The 24,391-nt window shown below is 39.7% G+C and overlaps 21 non-coding genes across 21 annotated transcripts; 13 read left to right on the top strand and 8 right to left on the bottom strand.

Moving 5' to 3' along the window:
* The first annotated feature begins 993 nt into the window (after window positions 1–993).
* Window positions 994–1,065, top strand: trnae-uuc (transfer RNA glutamic acid (anticodon UUC)). The gene has a single exon. It is a non-coding gene; the product is annotated as a tRNA-Glu (tRNA).
* A 119-nt stretch (window positions 1,066–1,184) lies between these two features.
* Window positions 1,185–1,271, top strand: trnay-gua (transfer RNA tyrosine (anticodon GUA)). The gene is given in 2 exon segments: window positions 1,185–1,221; window positions 1,236–1,271. It is a non-coding gene; the product is annotated as a tRNA-Tyr (tRNA).
* A 115-nt stretch (window positions 1,272–1,386) lies between these two features.
* Window positions 1,387–1,458, bottom strand: trnae-cuc (transfer RNA glutamic acid (anticodon CUC)). The gene has a single exon. It is a non-coding gene; the product is annotated as a tRNA-Glu (tRNA).
* A 3,216-nt stretch (window positions 1,459–4,674) lies between these two features.
* On the top strand, window positions 4,675–4,761 carry trnay-gua (transfer RNA tyrosine (anticodon GUA)). Its single transcript is given in 2 exon segments — window positions 4,675–4,711; window positions 4,726–4,761. It is a non-coding gene; the product is annotated as a tRNA-Tyr (tRNA).
* Window positions 4,762–4,876: 115 nt separating this feature from the next.
* trnae-cuc (transfer RNA glutamic acid (anticodon CUC)) lies at window positions 4,877–4,948 on the bottom strand. Its single transcript has one exon. It is a non-coding gene; the product is annotated as a tRNA-Glu (tRNA).
* A 3,295-nt stretch (window positions 4,949–8,243) lies between these two features.
* On the top strand, window positions 8,244–8,315 carry trnae-uuc (transfer RNA glutamic acid (anticodon UUC)). The gene has a single exon. It is a non-coding gene; the product is annotated as a tRNA-Glu (tRNA).
* Window positions 8,316–8,434: 119 nt separating this feature from the next.
* Window positions 8,435–8,521, top strand: trnay-gua (transfer RNA tyrosine (anticodon GUA)). Its single transcript is given in 2 exon segments — window positions 8,435–8,471; window positions 8,486–8,521. It is a non-coding gene; the product is annotated as a tRNA-Tyr (tRNA).
* Window positions 8,522–8,636: 115 nt separating this feature from the next.
* Window positions 8,637–8,708, bottom strand: trnae-cuc (transfer RNA glutamic acid (anticodon CUC)). The gene has a single exon. It is a non-coding gene; the product is annotated as a tRNA-Glu (tRNA).
* A 3,294-nt stretch (window positions 8,709–12,002) lies between these two features.
* trnae-uuc (transfer RNA glutamic acid (anticodon UUC)) lies at window positions 12,003–12,074 on the top strand. The gene has a single exon. It is a non-coding gene; the product is annotated as a tRNA-Glu (tRNA).
* A 119-nt stretch (window positions 12,075–12,193) lies between these two features.
* On the top strand, window positions 12,194–12,280 carry trnay-gua (transfer RNA tyrosine (anticodon GUA)). The gene is given in 2 exon segments: window positions 12,194–12,230; window positions 12,245–12,280. It is a non-coding gene; the product is annotated as a tRNA-Tyr (tRNA).
* A 115-nt stretch (window positions 12,281–12,395) lies between these two features.
* Window positions 12,396–12,467, bottom strand: trnae-cuc (transfer RNA glutamic acid (anticodon CUC)). The gene has a single exon. It is a non-coding gene; the product is annotated as a tRNA-Glu (tRNA).
* A 3,296-nt stretch (window positions 12,468–15,763) lies between these two features.
* trnae-uuc (transfer RNA glutamic acid (anticodon UUC)) lies at window positions 15,764–15,835 on the top strand. Its single transcript has one exon. It is a non-coding gene; the product is annotated as a tRNA-Glu (tRNA).
* A 119-nt stretch (window positions 15,836–15,954) lies between these two features.
* On the top strand, window positions 15,955–16,041 carry trnay-gua (transfer RNA tyrosine (anticodon GUA)). Its single transcript is given in 2 exon segments — window positions 15,955–15,991; window positions 16,006–16,041. It is a non-coding gene; the product is annotated as a tRNA-Tyr (tRNA).
* Window positions 16,042–16,156: 115 nt separating this feature from the next.
* Window positions 16,157–16,228, bottom strand: trnae-cuc (transfer RNA glutamic acid (anticodon CUC)). Its single transcript has one exon. It is a non-coding gene; the product is annotated as a tRNA-Glu (tRNA).
* Window positions 16,229–18,732: 2,504 nt separating this feature from the next.
* Window positions 18,733–18,819, top strand: trnay-gua (transfer RNA tyrosine (anticodon GUA)). Its single transcript is given in 2 exon segments — window positions 18,733–18,769; window positions 18,784–18,819. It is a non-coding gene; the product is annotated as a tRNA-Tyr (tRNA).
* Window positions 18,820–18,934: 115 nt separating this feature from the next.
* trnae-cuc (transfer RNA glutamic acid (anticodon CUC)) lies at window positions 18,935–19,006 on the bottom strand. Its single transcript has one exon. It is a non-coding gene; the product is annotated as a tRNA-Glu (tRNA).
* Window positions 19,007–20,916: 1,910 nt separating this feature from the next.
* trnay-gua (transfer RNA tyrosine (anticodon GUA)) lies at window positions 20,917–21,003 on the top strand. Its single transcript is given in 2 exon segments — window positions 20,917–20,953; window positions 20,968–21,003. It is a non-coding gene; the product is annotated as a tRNA-Tyr (tRNA).
* Window positions 21,004–21,118: 115 nt separating this feature from the next.
* Window positions 21,119–21,190, bottom strand: trnae-cuc (transfer RNA glutamic acid (anticodon CUC)). Its single transcript has one exon. It is a non-coding gene; the product is annotated as a tRNA-Glu (tRNA).
* A 1,719-nt stretch (window positions 21,191–22,909) lies between these two features.
* On the top strand, window positions 22,910–22,981 carry trnae-uuc (transfer RNA glutamic acid (anticodon UUC)). The gene has a single exon. It is a non-coding gene; the product is annotated as a tRNA-Glu (tRNA).
* Window positions 22,982–23,100: 119 nt separating this feature from the next.
* Window positions 23,101–23,187, top strand: trnay-gua (transfer RNA tyrosine (anticodon GUA)). Its single transcript is given in 2 exon segments — window positions 23,101–23,137; window positions 23,152–23,187. It is a non-coding gene; the product is annotated as a tRNA-Tyr (tRNA).
* A 115-nt stretch (window positions 23,188–23,302) lies between these two features.
* Window positions 23,303–23,374, bottom strand: trnae-cuc (transfer RNA glutamic acid (anticodon CUC)). The gene has a single exon. It is a non-coding gene; the product is annotated as a tRNA-Glu (tRNA).
* Between the last annotated feature and the right edge of the window lie 1,017 nt (window positions 23,375–24,391).

Below are 24,391 nucleotides of genomic sequence, written 5' to 3'. Positions count from 1 at the left end.
CTTTATATTAATTTTGTACACTTATTTCGTAATAATCTATATTGAGACCAGTCCTCCTCACCATTTGTTTTCTTTGCTTTAGACCAAGCCACGTTTCTTTGCTTAATAAGATTAGAGACGGATTGATTGAACCAAATATTATTTCTACCTCTCACCCGAAATCTACGTAAAGGAGCATGTTTATCACAAATTTCTAGAAAGATAGATTTGAAATAATCCCAAGCATCAACCACATCAGGTATAATTGAAACCAACTGTAAATCACTATTATATAGATCATGCAAAAAAGCCTGTACATTAAAATTTTTAAATTGACGTTTAAGATTTGAATTGAGAATTGAGATCCCCAACATGTGAGGCCTCCATCTTGAAGGTTTTTGTAGCAGGCCCCTCATCTGACCCCTTCCTGATGTTGGGTCCAGGTCTGTTAATAGCATGAGAAAAAGTAGATGTCATCACAGGCCTCTGCCCAGTCGAAAACCAACAGGTGGCGTGTAAGCTCACGGACACCTGATCAGGGGGCCAGTGGTGCAATGGATAAAGCGTCTGACTACGGATCAGAAGATTCTAGGTTCGACTCCTGGCTGGCTCGCTCTGCCTCGTTTACTATGCTGTCAGCCCTTAGCCGTTTTATTAACCCATAGTTTTTGTTATTATTATTATTGGATTGATTGAGAAATATTAAAAATTGACAGTCCAACAATAGGCTGCTTTGTCAGTAGGATAACGGTTACCATACAATACTATGCGTCTTTTAAAATGCATTGCATGAGTACTGTCACAAGGACATTGCTTTACGACCAGTTTGTACTGTCTATTATACCATCGCAAGAATGGGAGGAAACTGAGCCCCTCATGAGGCAAATGAGAGCTCCCTCTGTTGAGCCTGATGAAATTGAATTCAGTAAACAATCCCTTCGGATCATTCCCATGTTCTTAAAGGGGACGGTCACACACTAGAAGTAAAAGGGTCTGCTCCAGGCATAAGGAAGATCCCATATGGTCTAGCGGTCAGGATTCCTGGTTTTCACCCAGGCGGCCCGGGTTCGACTCCCGGTATGGGAAGATCGGGTTGTCTTTGCATCACTTAATCGAAACAACCAGCATGTATGTCTGTAGCAGTTTTAGCCAGTGGCGGAGATTCAGCAACCTGATATGTTGAGGTTCTGTCCCCAATCAGTGTGCCTTCGATAGCTCAGCTGGAAGAGCGGAGGACTGTAGGTGGCAAGTTGGCAATCCTTAGGTCGCTGGTTCAACTCCGGCTCGAAGGAGTTCTTTTTCACACATAAACTTTTCCTTGGCCCTGCTTCTCGACGAGGGTGTTAGCGCTTGAGTTCGTATTTCGCCATTTTACAATCACGGCCGCCGGTGGTGGGCAAAAACTCATTCCCTGACAGGGAATCGAACCCGGGCCGCGGCGGTGAGAGCGCCGAATCCTAACCACTAGACCACCAGGGAAAGTCTGCTGACGACTTGCCCTCAAGCCGGGCTGTGGCCTTTACCCGATTTTGCAGCAAGACCACTAATACTTGTATTTTACTCCAGGAGAGGAGACGTCACCGACCCTGGCAAACTGACAAACTGTCACAGACTCTGTAGGAATATCCTAACAACACCACAACTTGCCATGAAAACAAAAACAATAAGATCGCCAACCTGCATCTCGAAGGTTTTTAAAGCAGTTTTTTGCAGACGTCTGTGGCCCTGGATCCCAGTTCTTCCACTGAGAAACTGTCACAGGCTCTGTAGTAATATCCTAACAACACCACAACTTAACATGTATTTTATTTTATTTCCTTTATTTTTCCAGGAAGGTCCCATTGAGATTAAAAGAAATCCCTTCCTCCAGGGAGTCCTGGCCAAGATGGCCACACTACAAATCACACACAAACACATATAAAACATTCCAGAAAGTCAGGGCACAACATTCATCATAAATCAAGTAAAACAACAGCATGATTCAATCATTGTATGCTGCAGTAAAAATTTTTAATACATTCAAAGGAGGAATTGTTTCAGGAGGGACAGTAGCTTGAAATTCATTCCACAGCCATGGAGCATAGTAGGAGAAAGATGATTTACCATGCTCTGAATGTACCCTAGGTACTACTAATTTAATCCCATTAGATGATCTAGTGCTATAGTTCTTTCTACATAAACATAGAAGACTAGTAATGTAATTTGGAAGTCTACCCATCAATGTCTTTACAATAAATTCTAACATATGGGATTTCCTTCTTTGATATAAAGAGGACCAACCCAAATAGTTGTGCAGCAAACAATGATGAGTACGTGAACAAGAATTTGTTATAAAACGCAGTGCAGCATGATAAACGCCATCCAGCCTTTTCAATAAATATGTAGACGCATGCATGTAAACAACATCACCATAGTCTAAAATAGGTAAAATAGTACTCTGTATTATTCTCTTTCTAGCTATAAAGGAAAAACATTTTTTTTCCCGAAAAAGAAAACCCAGTCTTGGTTTAAGCCTTTTCACCAAGTAATTAATGTGAACATCAAAGGCTAACTTCTCATCGAGCCATATTCCTACATATTTATAAGTTGGTACTCTTTCTATATGTAAACCCTCAATAGTCAGAATAGGCATAACAGTAGACATAGAACGGCTACGTGTAAAAAGAATATACTGGCTAAAAACTAAAATAAAAATGTAGCTTTGCGGATTGTATTCTCTGCCCCAATTCATTAATAAAAATAGAAAAAAGAAATGGTGCCAATAAAGAACCTTGCGGGACACCCTTCCTGACTATTACCATGGATGAGGTGTAATTATCTACAGCAACACATTGAGTTCTATCCGATAAATAATTTTTAAACCAACTCACAGCCGAATTATCGAGGCCAACACTTTTAAGCCTCCGTAACAGTAAAACATGATCCACTAAGTCAAACGCTTTTGTCAAATAAAAAAATAAGGCAGCACAATGTTGTCTATTATCGAGAGCAGTAATTAAATCATGTAGTAGCTGTTATCGTACTATGGCCCGCTCTAAATCCTGACTGAAATGCGTTGTAAATATCATGACTAAGTAGATATTCTTTCATTTGATCATTTATAATAGATTCAAAAACTTTTGCTAAAACCGGTAATTTAGAAATCGGACGATAATTATTCAAATCGGAAGGATCGCCTCCTTTTAATAAAGGCATAACCATAGCCGATTTCCAAGATGGTGGAATTACATTAGTGGATAGACTCAAATTAAAAATCGATGCAATAGGTTCGGCAATAATATCTGCTGACAATTTTTAAAAAATTGGTTCAATTTGGTCAGACCCACCTGATTTCTTACAGTCTAAATTTCGGAGTAGTTTACGAACTTGGGACGGCAATACAGGGGCAAAAGAAAATAAATCTGATTCACTATTAGTCAACTCATCAGTTCTCTGTTCATCAAGGACCAAGGAATTGTCTGTTATCAAACCAGCTGAAATAAAATTACTATTAAACGTATTAACAATATCAGCCTTGTCTGTAATCAATCTTTGATTCAATTTTAAAACTTTTGGAAGATTAGTGGATGTATTTGATCCTATAAAAGATTTCGTTAATTTCCAAAATTTAGAAGGACAATTCATGTTATCATTAATCAGGTTTAAATAATACTGACTCTTCGAACTTTATATTAATTTTGTACACTTATTTCGTAATAATCTATATTGAGACCAGTCCTCCTCACCATTTGTTTTCTTTGCTTTAGACCAAGCCACGTTTCTTTGCTTAATAAGATTAGAGACGGATTGATTGAACCAAATATTATTTCTACCTCTCACCCGAAATCTACGTAAAGGAGCATGTTTATCACAAATTTCTAGAAAGATAGATTTGAAATAATCCCAAGCATCAACCACATCAGGTATAATTGAAACCAACTGTAAATCACTATTATATAGATCATGCAAAAAAGCCTGTACATTAAAATTTTTAAATTGACGTTTAAGATTTGAATTGAGAATTGAGATCCCCAACATGTGAGGCCTCCATCTTGAAGGTTTTTGTAGCAGGCCCCTCATCTGACCCCTTCCTGATGTTGGGTCCAGGTCTGTTAATAGCATGAGAAAAAGTAGATGTCATCACAGGCCTCTGCCCAGTCGAAAACCAACAGGTGGCATGTAAGCTCACGGACACCTGATCAGGGGGCCAGTGGTGCAATGGATAAAGCGTCTGACTACGGATCAGAAGATTCTAGGTTCGACTCCTGGCTGGCTCGCTCTGCCTCGTTTACTATGCTGTCAGCCCTTAGCCGTTTTATTAACCCATAGTTTTTGTTATTATTATTATTGGATTGATTGAGAAATATTAAAAATTGACAGTCCAACAATAGGCTGCTTTGTCAGTAGGATAACGGTTACCATACAATACTATGCGTCTTTTAAAATGCATTGCATGAGTACTGTCACAAGGACATTGCTTTACGACCAGTTTGTACTGTCTATTATACCATCGCAAGAATGGGAGGAAACTGAGCCCCTCATGAGGCAAATGAGAGCTCCCTCTGTTGAGCCTGAGGAAATTGAATTCAGTAAACAATCCCGGGTTGTCTTTGCACCACTTAATCGAAACAACCAGCATGTATGTCTGTAGCAGTTTTAGCCAGTGGCGGAGATTCAGCAACCTGATATGTTGAGGTTCTGTCCCCAAGCAGTGTGCCTTCGATAGCTCAGCTGGAAGAGCGGAGGACTGTAGGTGGCAAGTTGGCAATCCTTAGGTCGCTGGTTCAACTCCGGCTCGAAGGAGTTCTTTTTCACACATAAACTTTTCCTTGGCCCTGCTTCTCGACGAGGGTGTTAGCGCTTGAGTTCATATTTCGCCATTTTACAATCACGGCCGCCGGTGGTGGGCAAAAACTCATTCCCTGACCGGGAATCGAACCCGGGCCGCGGCGGTGAGAGCGCCGAATCCTAACCACTAGACCACCAGGGAAAGTCTGCTGACAACTTGCCCTCAAGCCTGGCTGTGGCCTTTACCCGATTTTGCAGCAAGACCACTAATACTTGTATTTTACTCCAGGAGAGGAGACGTCACCGACCCTGGCAAACTGACAAACTGTCACAGACTCTGTAGGAATATCCTAACAACACCACAACTTGCCATGAAAACAAAAACAATAAGATCGCCAACCTGCATCTCGAAGGTTTTTAAAGCAGTTTTTTGCAGACGTCTGTGGCCCTGGATCCCAGTTCTTCCACTGAGAAACTGTCACAGGCTCTGTAGTAATATCCTAACAACACCACAACTTAACATGTATTTTATTTTATTTCCTTTATTTTTCCAGGAAGGTCCCATTGAGATTAAAAGAAATCCCTTCCTCCAGGGAGTCCTGGCCAAGATGGCCACACTACAAATCACACACAAACACATATAAAACATTCCAGAAAGTCAGGGCACAACATTCATCATAAATCAAGTAAAACAACAGCATGATTCAATCATTGTATGCTGCAGTAAAAATTTTTAATACATTCAAAGGAGGAATTGTTTCAGGAGGGACAGTAGCTTGAAATTCATTCCACAGCCATGGAGCATAGTAGGAGAAAGATGATTTACCATGCTCTGAATGTACCCTAGGTACTACTAATTTAATCCCATTAGATGATCTAGTGCTATAGTTCTTTCTACATAAACATAGAAGACTAGTAATGTAATTTGGAAGTCTACCCATCAATGTCTTTACAATAAATTCTAACATATGGGATTTCCTTCTTTGATATAAAGAGGACCAACCCAAATAGTTGTGCAGCAAACAATGATGAGTACGTGAACAAGAATTTGTTATAAAACGCAGTGCAGCATGATAAACGCCATCCAGCCTTTTCAATAAATATGTAGACGCATGCATGTAAACAACATCACCATAGTCTAAAATAGGTAAAATAGTACTCTGTATTATTCTCTTTCTAGCTATAAAGGAAAAACATTTTTTTTCCCGAAAAAGAAAACCCAGTCTTGGTTTAAGCCTTTTCACCAAGTAATTAATGTGAACATCAAAGGCTAACTTCTCATCGAGCCATATTCCTACATATTTATAAGTTGGTACTCTTTCTATATGTAAACCCTCAATAGTCAGAATAGGCATAACAGTAGACATAGAACGGCTACGTGTAAAAAGAATATACTTCGTTTTATTTACATTTAAAACTAATTTTAGTTTCAACAAAGTAAGCTGAAAAGTATAAAAAGAATCCTTAAGAATTTCAATAGCCTGAGACACAGAGGATGCAGTGGAGTAAATAATTGTATCGTCAGCATAAAAATGTAGCTTTGCGGATTGTATTCTCTGCCCCAATTCATTAATAAAAATAGAAAAAAGAAATGGTGCCAATAAAGAACCTTGCGGGACACCCTTCCTGACTATTACCATGGATGAGGTGTAATTATCTACAGCAACACATTGAGTTCTATCCGATAAATAATTTTTAAACCAACTCACAGCCGAATTATCGAGGCCAACACTTTTAAGCCTCCGTAACAGTAAAACATGATCCACTAAGTCAAACGCTTTTGTCAAATAAAAAAATAAGGCAGCACAATGTTGTCTATTATCGAGAGCAGTAATTAAATCATGTAGTAGCTATTATCGTACTATGGCCCGCTCTAAATCCTGACTGAAATGCGTTGTAAATATCATGACTAAGTAGATATTCTTTCATTTGATCATTTATAATAGATTCAAAAACTTTTGCTAAAACCGGTAATTTAGAAATCGGACGATAATTATTCAAATCGGAAGGATCGCCTCCTTTTAATAAAGGCATAACCATAGCCGATTTCCAAGATGGTGGAATTACATTAGTGGATAGACTCAAATTAAAAATCGATGCAATAGGTTCGGCAATAATATCTGCTGACAATTTTTAAAAAAATTGGTTCAATTTGGTCAGACCCACCTGATTTCTTACAGTCTAAATTTCGGAGTAGTTTACGAACTTGGGACGGCAATACAGGGGCAAAAGAAAATAAATCTGATTCACTATTAGTCAACTCATCAGTTCTCTGTTCATCAAGGACCAAGGAATTGTCTGTTATCAAACCAGCTGAAATAAAATTACTATTAAACGTATTAACAATATCAGCCTTGTCTGTAATCAATCTTTGATTCAATTTTAAAACTTTTGGAAGATTAGTGGATGTATTTGATCCTATAAAAGATTTCGTTAATTTCCAAAATTTAGAAGGACAATTCATGTTATCATTAATCAGGTTTAAATAATACTGACTCTTCGAACTTTATATTAATTTTGTACACTTATTTCGTAATAATCTATATTGAGACCAGTCCTCCTCACCATTTGTTTTCTTTGCTTTAGACCAAGCCACGTTTCTTTGCTTAATAAGATTAGAGACGGATTGATTGAACCAAATATTATTTCTACCTCTCACCCGAAATCTACGTAAAGGAGCATGTTTATCACAAATTTCTAGAAAGATAGATTTGAAATAATCCCAAGCATCAACCACATCAGGTATAATTGAAACCAACTGTAAATCACTATTATATAGATCATGCAAAAAAGCCTGTACATTAAAATTTTTAAATTGACGTTTAAGATTTGAATTGAGAATTGAGATCCCCAACATGTGAGGCCTCCATCTTGAAGGTTTTTGTAGCAGGCCCCTCATCTGACCCCTTCCTGATGTTGGGTCCAGGTCTGTTAATAGCATGAGAAAAAGTAGATGTCATCACAGGCCTCTGCCCAGTCGAAAACCAACAGGTGGCGTGTAAGCTCACGGACACCTGATCAGGGGGCCAGTGGTGCAATGGATAAAGCGTCTGACTACGGATCAGAAGATTCTAGGTTCGACTCCTGGCTGGCTCGCTCTGCCTCGTTTACTATGCTGTCAGCCCTTAGCCGTTTTATTAACCCATAGTTTTTGTTATTATTATTATTGGATTGATTGAGAAATATTAAAAATTGACAGTCCAACAATAGGCTGCTTTGTCAGTAGGATAACGGTTACCATACAATACTATGCGTCTTTTAAAATGCATTGCATGAGTACTGTCACAAGGACATTGCTTTACGACCAGTTTGTACTGTCTATTATACCATCGCAAGAATGGGAGGAAACTGAGCCCCTCATGAGGCAAATGAGAGCTCCCTCTGTTGAGCCTGATGAAATTGAATTCAGTAAACAATCCCTTCGGATCATTCCCATGTTCTTAAAGGGGACGGTCACACACTAGAAGTAAAAGGGTCTGCTCCAGGCATAAGGAAGATCCCATATGGTCTAGCGGTCAGGATTCCTGGTTTTCACCCAGGCGGCCCGGGTTCGACTCCCGGTATGGGAAGATCGGGTTGTCTTTGCATCACTTAATCGAAACAACCAGCATGTATGTCTGTAGCAGTTTTAGCCAGTGGCGGAGATTCAGCAACCTGATATGTTGAGGTTCTGTCCCCAATCAGTGTGCCTTCGATAGCTCAGCTGGAAGAGCGGAGGACTGTAGGTGGCAAGTTGGCAATCCTTAGGTCGCTGGTTCAACTCCGGCTCGAAGGAGTTCTTTTTCACACATAAACTTTTCCTTGGCCCTGCTTCTCGACGAGGGTGTTAGCGCTTGAGTTCGTATTTCGCCATTTTACAATCACGGCCGCCGGTGGTGGGCAAAAACTCATTCCCTGACAGGGAATCGAACCCGGGCCGCGGCGGTGAGAGCGCCGAATCCTAACCACTAGACCACCAGGGAAAGTCTGCTGACGACTTGCCCTCAAGCCGGGCTGTGGCCTTTACCCGATTTTGCAGCAAGACCACTAATACTTGTATTTTACTCCAGGAGAGGAGACGTCACCGACCCTGGCAAACTGACAAACTGTCACAGACTCTGTAGGAATATCCTAACAACACCACAACTTGCCATGAAAACAAAAACAATAAGATCGCCAACCTGCATCTCGAAGGCTTTTAAAGCAGTTTTTTGCAGACGTCTGTGGCCCTGGATCCCAGTTCTTCCACTGAGAAACTGTCACAGGCTCTGTAGTAATATCCTAACAACACCACAACTTAACATGTATTTTATTTTATTTCCTTTATTTTTCCAGGAAGGTCCCATTGAGATTAAAAGAAATCCCTTCCTCCAGGGAGTCCTGGCCAAGATGGACACACTACAAATCACACACAAACACATATAAAACATTCCAGAAAGTCAGGGCACAACATTCATCATAAATCAAGTAAAACAACAGCATGATTCAATCATTGTATGCTGCAGTAAAAATTTTTAATACATTCAAAGGAGGAATTGTTTCAGGAGGGACAGTAGCTTGAAATTCATTCCACAGCCATGGAGCATAGTAGGAGAAAGATGATTTACCATGCTCTGAATGTACCCTAGGTACTACTAATTTAATCCCATTAGATGATCTAGTGCTATAGTTCTTTCTACATAAACATAGAAGACTAGTAATGTAATTTGGAAGTCTACCCATCAATGTCTTTACAATAAATTCTAACATATGGGATTTCCTTCTTTGATATAAAGAGGACCAACCCAAATAGTTGTGCAGCAAACAATGATGAGTACGTGAACAAGAATTTGTTATAAAACGCAGTGCAGCATGATAAACGCCATCCAGCCTTTTCAATAAATATGTAGACGCATGCATGTAAACAACATCACCATAGTCTAAAATAGGTAAAATAGTACTCTGTATTATTCTCTTTCTAGCTATAAAGGAAAAACATTTTTTTTCCCGAAAAAGAAAACCCAGTCTTGGTTTAAGCCTTTTCACCAAGTAATTAATGTGAACATCAAAGGCTAACTTCTCATCGAGCCATATTCCTACATATTTATAAGTTGGTACTCTTTCTATATGTAAACCCTCAATAGTCAGAATAGGCATAACAGTAGACATAGAACGGCTACGTGTAAAAAGAATATACTTCGTTTTATTTACATTTAAAACTAATTTTAGTTTCAACAAAGTAAGCTGAAAAGTATAAAAAGAATCCTTAAGAATTTCAATAGCCTGAGACACAGAGGATGCAGTGGAGTAAATAATTGTATCGTCAGCATAAAAATGTAGCTTTGCGGATTGTATTCTCTGCCCCAATTCATTAATAAAAATAGAAAAAAGAAATGGTGCCAATAAAGAACCTTGCGGGACACCCTTCCTGACTATTACCATGGATGAGGTGTAATTATCTACAGCAACACATTGAGTTCTATCCGATAAATAATTTTTAAACCAACTCACAGCCGAATTATCGAGGCCAACACTTTTAAGCCTCCGTAACAGTAAAACATGATCCACTAAGTCAAACGCTTTTGTCAAATAAAAAAATAAGGCAGCACAATGTTGTCTATTATCGAGAGCAGTAATTAAATCATGTAGTAGCTGTTATCGTACTATGGCCCGCTCTAAATCCTGACTGAAATGCGTTGTAAATATCATGACTAAGTAGATATTCTTTCATTTGATCATTTATAATAGATTCAAAAACTTTTGCTAAAACCGGTAATTTAGAAATCGGACGATAATTATTCAAATCGGAAGGATCGCCTCCTTTTAATAAAGGCATAACCATAGCCGATTTCCAAGATGGTGGAATTACATTAGTGGATAGACTCAAATTAAAAATCGATGCAATAGGTTCGGCAATAATATCTGCTGACAATTTTTAAAAAATTGGTTCAATTTGGTCAGACCCACCTGATTTCTTACAGTCTAAATTTCGGAGTAGTTTACGAACTTGGGACGGCAATACAGGGGCAAAAGAAAATAAATCTGATTCACTATTAGTCAACTCATCAGTTCTCTGTTCATCAAGGACCAAGGAATTGTCTGTTATCAAACCAGCTGAAATAAAATTACTATTAAACGTATTAACAATATCAGCCTTGTCTGTAATCAATCTTTGATTCAATTTTAAAACTTTTGGAAGATTAGTGGATGTATTTGATCCTATAAAAGATTTCGTTAATTTCCAAAATTTAGAAGGACAATTCATGTTATCATTAATCAGGTTTAAATAATACTGACTCTTCGAACTTTATATTAATTTTGTACACTTATTTTGTAATAATCTATATTGAGACCAGTCCTCCTCACCATTTGTTTTCTTTGCTTTAGACCAAGCCACGTTTCTTTGCTTAATAAGATTAGAGACGGATTGATTGAACCAAATATTATTTCTACCTCTCACCCGAAATCTACGTAAAGGAGCATGTTTATCACAAATTTCTAGAAAGATAGATTTGAAATAATCCCAAGCATCAACCACATCAGGTATAATTGAAACCAACTGTAAATCACTATTATATAGATCATGCAAAAAAGCCTGTACATTAAAATTTTTAAATTGACGTTTAAGATTTGAATTGAGAATTGAGATCCCCAACATGTGAGGCCTCCATCTTGAAGGTTTTTGTAGCAGGCCCCTCATCTGACCCCTTCCTGATGTTGGGTCCAGGTCTGTTAATAGCATGAGAAAAAGTAGATGTCATCACAGGCCTCTGCCCAGTCGAAAACCAACAGGTGGCGTGTAAGCTCACGGACACCTGATCAGGGGGCCAGTGATGCAATGGATAAAGCGTCTGACTACGGATCAGAAGATTCTAGGTTCGACTCCCGGCTGGCTCGCTCTGCCTCGTTTACTATGCTGTCAGCCCTTAGCCGTTTTATTAACCCATAGTTTTTGTTATTATTATTATTGGATTGATTGAGAAATATTAAAAATTGACAGTCCAACAATAGGCTGCTTTGTCAGTAGGATAACGGTTACCATACAATACTATGCGTCTTTTAAAATGCATTGCATGAGTACTGTCACAAGGACATTGCTTTACGACCAGTTTGTACTGTCTATTATACCATCGCAAGAATGGGAGGAAACTGAGCCCCTCATGAGGCAAATGAGAGCTCCCTCTGTTGAGCCTGATGAAATTGAATTCAGTAAACAATCCCTTCGGATCATTCCCATGTTCTTAAAGGGGACGGTCACACACTAGAAGTAAAAGGGTCTGCTCCAGGCATAAGGAAGATCCCATATGGTCTAGCGGTCAGGATTCCTGGTTTTCACCCAGGCGGCCCGGGTTCGACTCCCGGTATGGGAAGATCGGGTTGTCTTTGCACCACTTAATCGAAACAACCAGCATGTATCTCTGTAGCAGTTTTAGCCAGTGGCGGAGATTAAGCAACCTGATATGTTGAGGTTCTGTCCCCAATCAGTGTGCCTTCGATAGCTCAGCTGGAAGAGCGGAGGACTGTAGGTGGCAAGTTGGCAATCCTTAGGTCGCTGGTTCAACTCCGGCTCGAAGGAGTTCTTTTTCACACATAAACTTTTCCTTGGCCCTGCTTCTCGACGAGGGTGTTAGCGCTTGAGTTCGTATTTCGCCATTTTACAATCACGGCCGCCGGTGGTGGGCAAAAACTCATTCCCTGACCGGGAATCGAACCCGGGCCGCGGCGGTGAGAGCGCCGAATCCTAACCACTAGACCACCAGGGAAAGTCTGCTGACGACTTGCCCTCAAGCCTGGCTGTGGCCTTTACCCGATTTTGCAGCAAGACCACTAATACTTGTATTTTACTCCAGGAGAGGAGACGTCACCGACCCTGGCAAACTGACAAACTGTCACAGACTGTGTAGGAATATCCTAACAACACCACAACTTGCCATGAAAACAAAAACAATAAGATCGCCAACCTGCATCTCGAAGGTTTTTAAAGCAGTTTTTTGCAGACGTCTGTGGCCCTGGATCCCAGTTCTTCCACTGAGAAACTGTCACAGGCTCTGTAGTAATATCCTAACAACACCACAACTTAACATGTATTTTATTTTATTTCCTTTATTTTTCCAGGAAGGTCCCATTGAGATTAAAAGAAATCCCTTCCTCCAGGGAGTCCTGGCCAAGATGGCCACACTACAAATCACACACAAACACATATAAAACATTCCAGAAAGTCAGGGCACAACATTCATCATAAATCAAGTAAAACAACAGCATGATTCAATCATTGTATGCTGCAGTAAAAAATTTTAATACATTCAAAGGAGGAATTGTTTCAGGAGGGACAGTAGCTTCAAATTCATTCCACAGCCATGGAGCATAGTAGGAGAAAGATGATTTACCATGCTCTGAATGTACCCTAGGTACTACTAATTTAATCCCATTAGATGATCTAGTGCTATAGTTCTTTCTACATAAACATAGAAGACTAGTAATGTAATTTGGAAGTCTACCCATCAATGTCTTTACAATAAATTCTAACATATGGGATTTCCTTCTTTGATATAAAGAGGACCAACCCAAATAGTTGTGCAGCAAACAATGATGAGTACGTGAACAAGAATTTGTTATAAAACGCAGTGCAGCATGATAAACGCCATCCAGCCTTTTCAATAAATATGTAGACGCATGCATGTAAACAACATCACCATAGTCTAAAATAGGTAAAATAGTACTCTGTATTATTCTCTTTCTAGCTATAAAGGAAAAACATTTTTTTTCCCGAAAAAGAAAACCCAGTCTTGGTTTAAGCCTTTTCACCAAGTAATTAATGTGAACATCAAAGGCTAACTTCTCATCGAGCCATATTCCTACATATTTATAAGTTGGTACTCTTTCTATATGTAAACCCTCAATAGTCAGAATAGGCATAACAGTAGACATAGAACGGCTACGTGTAAAAAGAATATACTTCGTTTTATTTACATTTAAAACTAATTTTAGTTTCAACAAAGTAAGCTGAAAAGTATAAAAAGAATCCTTAAGAATTTCAATAGCCTGAGACACAGAGGATGCAGTGGAGTAAATAATTGTATCGTCAGCATAAAAATGTAGCTTTGCGGATTGTATTCTCTGCCCCAATTCATTAATAAAAATAGAAAAAAGAAATGGTGCCAATAAAGAACCTTGCGGGACACCCTTCCTGACTATTACCATGGATGAGGTGTAATTATCTACAGCAACACATTGAGTTCTATCCGATAAATAATTTTTAAACCAACTCACAGCCAAATTATCGAGGCCAACACTTTTAAGCCTCCGTAACAGTAAAACATGATCCACTAAGTCAAACGCTTTTGTCAAATAAAAAAATAAGGCAGCACAATGTTGTCTATTATCGAGAGCAGTAATTAAATCATGTAGTAGCTGTTATCGTACTATGGCCCGCTCTAAATCCTGACTGAAATGCGTTGTAAATATCATGACTAAGTAGATATTCTTTCATTTGATCATTTATAATAGATTCAAAAACTTTTGCTAAAACCGGTAATTTAGAAATCGGACGATAATTATTCAAATCGGAAGGATCGCCTCCTTTTAATAAAGGCATAACCATAGCGGATTTCCAAGATGGTGGAATTACATTAGTGGATTGAGACTCAAATTAAAAATCGATGCAATAGGTTCGGCAATAATATCTGCTGACAATTTTTAAAAAATTGGTTCAATTTGGTCAGACCCACCTGATTTCTTACAGTCTAAATTTCGGAGTAGTTTACGAACTTGGGACGGCAATACAGGGGCAAAAGAAAATAAATCTGATTCACTATTAGTCAACTCATCAGTTCTCTGTTCATCAAGGACCAAGGAATTGTCTGTTATCAAACCAGCTGAAATAAAATTACTATTAAACGTATTAACAATATCAGCCTTGTCTGTAATCAATCTTTGATTAAATTTTAAAACTTTTGGAAGATTAGTGGATGTATTTGATCCTATAAAAGATTTCGTTAATTTCCAAAATTTAGAAGGACAATTCATGTTATCATTAATCAGGTTTAAATAATACTGACTCTTCGAACTTTATATTAATTTTGTACACTTATTTCGTAATAATCTATATTGAGACCAGTCCTCCTCACCATTTGTTTTCTTTGCTTTAGACCAAGCCACGTTTCTTTGCTTAATAAGATTAGAGACGGATTGATTGAACCAAATATTATTTCTACCTCTCACCCGAAATCTACGTAAAGGAGCATGTTTATCACAAATTTCTAGAAAGATAGATTTGAAATAATCCCAAGCATCAACCACATCAGGTATAATTGAAACCAACTGTAAATCACTATTATATAGATCATGCAAAAAAGCCTGTACATTAAAATTTTTAAATTGACGTTTAAGATTTGAATTGAGAATTGAGATCCCCAACATGTGAGGCCTCCATCTTGAAGGTTTTTGTAGCAGGCCCCTCATCTGACCCCTTCCTGATGTTGGGTCCAGGTCTGTTAATAGCATGAGAAAAAGTAGATGTCATCACAGGCCTCTGCCCAGTCGAAAACCAACAGGTGGCGTGTAAGCTCACGGACACCTGGTCAGGGGGCCAGTGGTGCAATGGATAAAGCGTCTGACTACGGATCAGAAGATTCTAGGTTCGACTCCTGGCTGGCTCGCTCTGCCTCGTTTACTATGCTGTCAGCCCTTAGCCGTTTTATTAACCCATAGTTTTTGTTATTATTATTATTGGATTGATTGAGAAATATTAAAAATTGACAGTCCAACAATAGGCTGCTTTGTCAGTAGGATAACGGTTACCATACAATACTATGCGTCTTTTAAAATGCATTGCATGAGTACTGTCACAAGGACATTGCTTTACGACCAGTTTGTACTGTCTATTATACCATCGCAAGAATGGGAGGAAACTGAGCCCCTCATGAGGCAAATGAGAGCTCCCTCTGTTGAGCCTGATGAAATTGAATTCAGTAAACAATCCCTTCGGATCATTCCCATGTTCTTAAAGGGGACGGTCACACACTAGAAGTAAAAGGGTCTGCTCCAGGCATAAGGAAGATCCCATATGGTCTAGCGGTCAGGATTCCTGGTTTTCACCCAGGCGGCCCGGGTTCGACTCCCGGTATGGGAAGATCGGGTTGTCTTTGCATCACTTAATCGAAACAACCAGCATGTATGTCTGTAGCAGTTTTAGCCAGTGGCGGAGATTCAGCAACCTGATATGTTGAGGTTCTGTCCCCAATCAGTGTGCCTTCGATAGCTCAGCTGGAAGAGCGGAGGACTGTAGGTGGCAAGTTGGCAATCCTTAGGTCGCTGGTTCAACTCCGGCTCGAAGGAGTTCTTTTTCACACATAAACTTTTCCTTGGCCCTGCTTCTCGACGAGGGTGTTAGCGCTTGAGTTCGTATTTCGCCATTTTACAATCACGGCCGCCGGTGGTGGGCAAAAACTCATTCCCTGACCGGGAATCGAACCCGGGCCGCGGCGGTGAGAGCGCCGAATCCTAACCACTAGACCACCAGGGAAAGTCTGCTGACGACTTGCCCTCAAGCCTGGCTGTGGCCTTTACCCGATTTTGCAGCAAGACCACTAATACTTGTATTTTACTCCAGGAGAGGAGACGTCACCGACCCTGGCAAACTGACAAACTGTCACAGACTCTGTAGGAATATCCTAACAACACCACAACTTGCCATGAAAACAAAAACAATAAGATCGCCAACCTGCATCTCGAAGGTTTTTAAAGCAGTTTTTTGCAGACGTCTGTGGCCCTGGATCCCAGTTCTTCCACTGAGAAACTGTCACAGGCTCTGTAGTAATATCCTAACAACACCACAACTTAACATGTATTTTATTTTATTTCCTTTATTTTTCCAGGAAGGTCCCATTGAGATTAAAAGAAATCCCTTCCTCCAGGGAGTCCTGGCCAAGATGGCCACACTACAAATCACACACAAACACATATAAAACATTCCAGAAAGTCAGGGCACAACATTCATCATAAATCAAGTAAAACAACAGCATGATTCAATCATTGTATGCTGCAGTAAAAATTTTTAATACATTCAAAGGAGGAATTGTTTCAGGAGGGACAGTAGCTTCAAATTCATTCCACAGCCATGGAGCATAGTAGGAGAAAGATGATTTACCATGCTCTGAATGTACCCTAGGTACTACTAATTTAATCCCATTAGATGATCTAGTGCTATAGTTCTTTCTACATAAACATAGAAGACTAGTAATGTAATTTGGAAGTCTACCCATCAATGTCTTTACAATAAATTCTAACATATGGGATTTCCTTCTTTGATATAAAGAGGACCAACCCAAATAGTTGTGCAGCAAACAATGATGAGTACGTGAACAAGAATTTGTTATAAAACGCAGTGCAGCATGATAAACGCCATCCAGCCTTTTCAATAAATATGTAGACGCATGCATGTAAACAACATCACCATAGTCTAAAATAGGTAAAATAGTACTCTGTATTATTCTCTTTCTAGCTATAAAGGAAAAACATTTTTTTTCCCGAAAAAGAAAACCCAGTCTTGGTTTAAGCCTTTTCACCAAGTAATTAATGTGAACATCAAAGGCTAACTGCTCATCGAGCCATATTCCTACATATTTATAAGTTGGTACTCTTTCTATATGTAAACCCTCAATAGTCAGAATAGGCATAACAGTAGACATAGAACGGCTACGTGTAAAAAGAATATACTTCGTTTTATTTACATTTAAAACTAATTTTAGTTTCAACAAAGTAAGCTGAAAAGTATAAAAAGAATCCTTAAGAATTTCAATAGCCTGAGACACAGAGGATGCAGTGGAGTAAATAATTGTATCGTCAGCATAAAAATGTAGCTTTGCGGATTGTATTCTCTGCCCCAATTCATTAATAAAAATAGAAAAAAGAAATGGTGCCAATAAAGAACCTTGCGGGACACCCTTCCTGACTATTACCATGGATGAGGTGTAATTATCTACAGCAACACATTGAGTTCTATCCGATAAATAATTTTTAAACCAACTCACAGCCGAATTATCGAGGCCAACACTTTTAAGCCTCCGTAACAGTAAAACATGATCCACTAAGTCAAACGCTTTTGTCAAATAAAAAAATAAGGCAGCACAATGTTGTCTATTATCGAGAGCAGTAATTAAATCATGTAGTAGCTGTTATCGTACTATGGCCCGCTCTAAATCCTGACTGAAATGCGTTGTAAATATCATGACTAAGTAGATATTCTTTCATTTGATCATTTATAATAGATTCAAAAACTTTTGCTAAAACCGGTAATTTAGAAATCGGACGATAATTATTCAAATCGGAAGGATCGCCTCCTTTTAATAAAGGCATAACCATAGCCGATTTCCAAGATGGTGGAATTACATTAGTGGATAGACTCAAATTAAAAATCGATGCAATAGGTTCGGCAATAATATCTGCTGACAATTTTTAAAAAATTGGTTCAATTTGGTCAGACCCACCTGATTTCTTACAGTCTAAATTTCGGAGTAGTTTACGAACTTGGGACGGCAATACAGGGGCAAAAGAAAATAAATCTGATTCACTATTAGTCAACTCATCAGTTCTCTGTTCATCAAGGACCAAGGAATTGTCTGTTATCAAACCAACTGAAATAAAATTACTATTAAACGTATTAACAATATCAGCCTTGTCTGTAATCAATCTTTGATTCAATTTTAAAACTTTTGGAAGATTAGTGGATGTATTTGATCCTATAAAAGATTTCGTTAATTTCCAAAATTTAGAAGGACAATTCATGTTATCATTAATCAGGTTTAAATAATACTGACTCTTCGAACTTTATATTAATTTTGTACACTTATTTCGTAATAATCTATATTGAGACCAGTCCTCCTCACCATTTGTTTTCTTTGCTTTAGACCAAGCCACGTTTCTTTGCTTAATAAGATTAGAGACGGATTGATTGAACCAAATATTATTTCTACCTCTCACCCGAAATCAGCAACCTGATATGTTGAGGTTCTGTCCCCAATCAGTGTGCCTTCGATAGCTCAGCTGGAAGAGCGGAGGACTGTAGGTGGCAAGTTGGCAATCCTTAGGTCGCTGGTTCAACTCCGGCTCGAAGGAGATCTTTTTCACACATAAACTTTTCCTTGGCCCTGCTTCTCGACGAGGGTGTTAGCGCTTGAGTTCGTATTTCGCCATTTTACAATCACGGCCGCCGGTGGTGGGCAAAAACTCATTCCCTGACCGGGAATCGAACCCGGGCCGCGGCGGTGAGAGCGCCGAATCCTAACCACTAGACCACCAGGGAAAGTCTGCTGACGACTTGCCCTCAAGCCTGGCTGTGGCCTTTACCCGATTTTGCAGCAAGACCACTAATACTTGTATTTTACTCCAGGAGAGGAGACGTCACCGACCCTGGCAAACTGACAAACTGTCACAGACTCTGTAGGAATATCCTAACAACACCACAACTTGCCATGAAAACAAAAACAATAAGATCGCCAACCTGCATCTCGAAGGTTTTTAAAGCAGTTTTTTGCAGACGTCTGTGGCCCTGGATCCCAGTTCTTCCACTGAGAAACTGTCACAGGCTCTGTAGTAATATCCTAACAACACCACAACTTAACATGTATTTTATTTTATTTCCTTTATTTTTCCAGGAAGGTCCCATTGAGATTAAAAGAAATCCCTTCCTCCAGGGAGTCCTGGCCAAGATGGCCACACTACAAATCACACACAAACACATATAAAACATTCCAGAAAGTCAGGGCACAACATTCATCATAAATCAAGTAAAACAACAGCATGATTCAATCATTGTATGCTGCAGTAAAAATTTTTAATACATTCAAAGGAGGAATTGTTTCAGGAGGGACAGTAGCTTCAAATTCATTCCACAGCCATGGAGCATAGTAGGAGAAAGATGATTTACCATGCTCTGAATGTACCCTAGGTACTACTAATTTAATCCCATTAGATGATCTAGTGCTATAGTTCTTTCTACATAAACATAGAAGACTAGTAATGTAATTTGGAAGTCTACCCATCAATGTCTTTACAATAAATTCTAACATATGGGATTTCCTTCTTTGATATAAAGAGGACCAACCCAAATAGTTGTGCAGCAAACAATGATGAGTACGTGAACAAGAATTTGTTATAAAACGCAGTGCAGCATGATTCTACTCTTAGAAATCTACGTAAAGGAGCATGTTTATCACAAATTTCTAGAAAGATAGATTTGAAATAATCCCAAGCATCAACCACATCAGGTATAATTGAAACCAACTGTAAATCACTATTATATAGATCATGCAAAAAAGCCTGTACATTAAAATTTTTAAATTGACGTTTAAGATTTGAATTGAGAATTGAGATCCCCAACATGTGAGGCCTCCATCTTGAAGGTTTTTGTAGCAGGCCCCTCATCTGACCCCTTCCTGATGTTGGGTCCAGGTCTGTTAATAGCATGAGAAAAAGTAGATGTCATCACAGGCCTCTGCCCAGTCGAAAACCAACAGGTGGCGTGTAAGCTCACGGACACCTGATCAGGGGGCCAGTGGTGCAATGGATAAAGCGTCTGACTACGGATCAGAAGATTCTAGGTTCGACTCCTGGCTGGCTCGCTCTGCCTCGTTTACTATGCTGTCAGCCCTTAGCCGTTTTATTAACCCATAGTTTTTGTTATTATTATTATTGGATTGATTGAGAAATATTAAAAATTGACAGTCCAACAATAGGCTGCTTTGTCAGTAGGATAACGGTTACCATACAATACTATGCGTCTTTTAAAATGCATTGCATGAGTACTGTCACAAGGACATTGCTTTACGACCAGTTTGTACTGTCTATTATACCATCGCAAGAATGGGAGGAAACTGAGCCCCTCATGAGGCAAATGAGAGCTCCCTCTGTTGAGCCTGATGAAATTGAATTCAGTAAACAATCCCTTCGGATCATTCCCATGTTCTTAAAGGGGACGGTCACACACTAGAAGTAAAAGGTCTGCTCCAGGCATAAGGAAGATCCCATATGGTCTAGCGGTCAGGATTCCTGGTTTTCACCCAGGCGGCCCGTGTTTCGACTCCCGATATGGGAAGATCGGGTTGTCTTTGCACCACTTAATCGAAACAACCAGCATGTATGTCTGTAGCAGTTTTAGCCAGTGGCGGAGATTCAGCAACCTGATATGTTGAGGTTCTGTCCCCAATCAGTGTGCCTTCGATAGCTCAGCTGGAAGAGCGGAGGACTGTAGGTGGCAAGTTGGCAATCCTTAGGTCGCTGGTTCAACTCCGGCTCGAAGGAGTTCTTTTTCACACATAAACTTTTCCTTGGCCCTGCTTCTCGACGAGGGTGTTAGCGCTTGAGTTCGTATTTCGCCATTTTACAATCACGGCCGCCGGTGGTGGGCAAAAACTCATTCCCTGACCGGGAATCGAACCCGGGCCGCGGCGGTGAGAGCGCCGAATCCTAACCACTAGACCACCAGGGAAAGTCTGCTGACGACTTGCCCTCAAGCCTGGCTGTGGCCTTTACCCGATTTTGCAGCAAGACCACTAATACTTGTATTTTACTCCAGGAGAGGAGACGTCACCGACCCTGGCAAACTGACAAACTGTCACAGACTCTGTAGGAATATCCTAACAACACCACAACTTGCCATGAAAACAAAAACAATAAGATCGCCAACCTGCATCTCGAAGGTTTTTAAAGCAGTTTTTTGCAGACGTCTGTGGCCCTGGATCCCAGTTCTTCCACTGAGAAACTGTCACAGGCTCTGTAGTAATATCCTAACAACACCACAACTTAACATGTATTTTATTTTATTTCCTTTATTTTTCCAGGAAGGTCCCATTGAGATTAAAAGAAATCCCTTCCTCCAGGGAGTCCTGGCCAAGATGGCCACACTACAAATCACACACAAACACATATAAAACATTCCAGAAAGTCAGGGCACAACATTCATCATAAATCAAGTAAAACAACAGCATGATTCAATCATTGTATGCTGCAGTAAAAATTTTTAATACATTCAAAGGAGGAATTGTTTCAGGAGGGACAGTAGCTTCAAATTCATTCCACAGCCATGGAGCATAGTAGGAGAAAGATGATTTACCATGCTCTGAATGTACCCTAGGTACTACTAATTTAATCCCATTAGATGATCTAGTGCTATAGTTCTTTCTACATAAACATAGAAGACTAGTAATGTAATTTGGAAGTCTACCCATCAATGTCTTTACAATAAATTCTAACATATGGGATTTCCTTCTTTGATATAAAGAGGACCAACCCAAATAGTTGTGCAGCAAACAATGATGAGTACGTGAACAAGAATTTGTTATAAAACGCAGTGCAGCATGATTCTACTCTTAGAAATCTACGTAAAGGAGCATGTTTATCACAAATTTCTAGAAAGATAGATTTGAAATAATCCCAAGCATCAACCACATCAGGTATAATTGAAACCAACTGTAAATCACTATTATATAGATCATGCAAAAAAGCCTGTACATTTAAATTTTTAAATTGACGTTTAAGATTTGAATTGAGAATTGAGATCCCCAACAACCGAGGCCTCCATCTTGAAGGTTTTTGTAGCAGGCCCCTCATCTGACCCCTTCCTGATGTTGGGTCCAGGTCTGTTAATAGCATGAGAAAAAGTAGATGTCATCACAGGCCTCTGCCCAGTCGAAAACCAACAGGTGGCGTGTAAGCTCACGGACACCTGATCAGGGGGCCAGTGGTGCAATGGATAAAGCGTCTGACTACGGATCAGAAGATTCTAGGTTCGACTCCTGGCTGGCTCGCTCTGCCTCGTTTACTATGCTGTCAGCCCTTAGCCGTTTTATTAACCCATAGTTTTTGTTATTATTATTATTGGATTGATTGAGAAATATTAAAAATTGACAGTCCAACAATAGGCTGCTTTGTCAGTAGGATAACGGTTACCATACAATACTATGCGTCTTTTAAAATGCATTGCATGAGTACTGTCACAAGGACATTGCTTTACGACCAGTTTGTACTGTCTATTATACCATCGCAAGAATGGGAGGAAACTGAGCCCCTCATGAGGCAAATGAGAGCTCCCTCTGTTGAGCCTGATGAAATTGAATTCAGTAAACAATCCCTTCGGATCATTCCCATGTTCTTAAAGGGGACGGTCACACACTAGAAGTAAAAGGGTCTGCTCCAGGCATAAGGAAGATCCCATATGGTCTAGCGGTCAGGATTCCTGGTTTTCACCCAGGCGGCCCGGGTTCGACTCCCGGTATGGGAAGATCGGGTTGTCTTTGCACCACTTAATCGAAACAACCAGCATGTATGTCTGTAGCAGTTTTAGCCAGTGGCGGAGATTCAGCAACCTGATATGTTGAGGTTCTGTCCCCAATCAGTGTGCCTTCGATAGCTCAGCTGGAAGAGCGGAGGACTGTAGGTGGCAAGTTGGCAATCCTTAGGTCGCTGGTTCAACTCCGGCTCGAAGGAGTTCTTTTTCACACATAAACTTTTCCTTGGCCCTGCTTCTCGACGAGGGTGTTAGCGCTTGAGTTCGTATTTCGCCATTTTACAATCACGGCCGCCGGTGGTGGGCAAAAACTCATTCCCTGACCGAGAATCGAACCCGGGCCGCGGCGGTGAGAGCGCCGAATCCTAACCACTAGACCACCAGGGAAAGTCTGCTGACGACTTGCCCTCAAGCCTGGCTGTGGCCTTTACCCGATTTTGCAGCAAGACCACTAATACTTGTATTTTACTCCAGGAGAGGAGACGTCACCGACCCTGGCAAACTGACAAACTGTCACAGACTCTGTAGGAATATCCTAACAACACCACAACTTGCCATGAAAACAAAAACAATAAGATCGCCAACCTGCATCTCGAAGGTTTTTAAAGCAGTTTTTTGCAGACGTCTGTGGCCCTGGATCCCAGTTCTTCCACTGAGAAACTGTCACAGGCTCTGTAGTAATATCCTAACAACACCACAACTTAACATGTATTTTATTTTATTTCCTTTATTTTTCCAGGAAGGTCCCATTGAGATTAAAAGAAATCCCTTCCTCCAGGGAGTCCTGGCCAAGATGGCCACACTACAAATCACACACAAACACATATAAAACATTCCAGAAAGTCAGGGCACAACATTCATCATAAATCAAGTAAAACAACAGCATGATTCAATCATTGTATGCTGCAGTAAAAATTTTTAATACATTCAAAGGAGGAATTGTTTCAGGAGGGACAGTAGCTTCAAATTCATTCCACAGCCATGGAGCATAGTAGGAGAAAGATGATTTACCATGCTCTGAATGTACCCTAGGTACTACTAATTTAATCCCATTAGATGATCTAGTGCTATAGTTCTTTCTACATAAACATAGAAGACTAGTAATGTAATTTGGAAGTCTACCCATCAATGTCTTTACAATAAATTCTAACATATGGGATTTCCTTCTTTGATATAAAGAGGACCAACCCAAATAGTTGTGCAGCAAACAATGATGAGTACGTGAACAAGAATTTGTTATAAAACGCAGTGCAGCATGATAAACGCCATCCAGCCTTTTCAATAAATATGTAGACGCATGCATGTAAACAACATCACCATAGTCTAAAATAGGTAAAATAGTACTCTGTATTATTCTCTTTCTAGCTATAAAGGAAAAACATTTTTTTTCCCGAAAAAGAAAAC

Source organism: Siphateles boraxobius, unplaced genomic scaffold (assembly GCF_051911475.1).
Source record: "Siphateles boraxobius isolate OS27281-9 unplaced genomic scaffold, OSU_SipBor_1 77, whole genome shotgun sequence".
Classification (NCBI taxonomy): Eukaryota; Metazoa; Chordata; class Actinopteri; order Cypriniformes; family Leuciscidae; genus Siphateles; species Siphateles boraxobius.
This window is presented reverse-complemented; position numbering and strand designations above follow the sequence as displayed.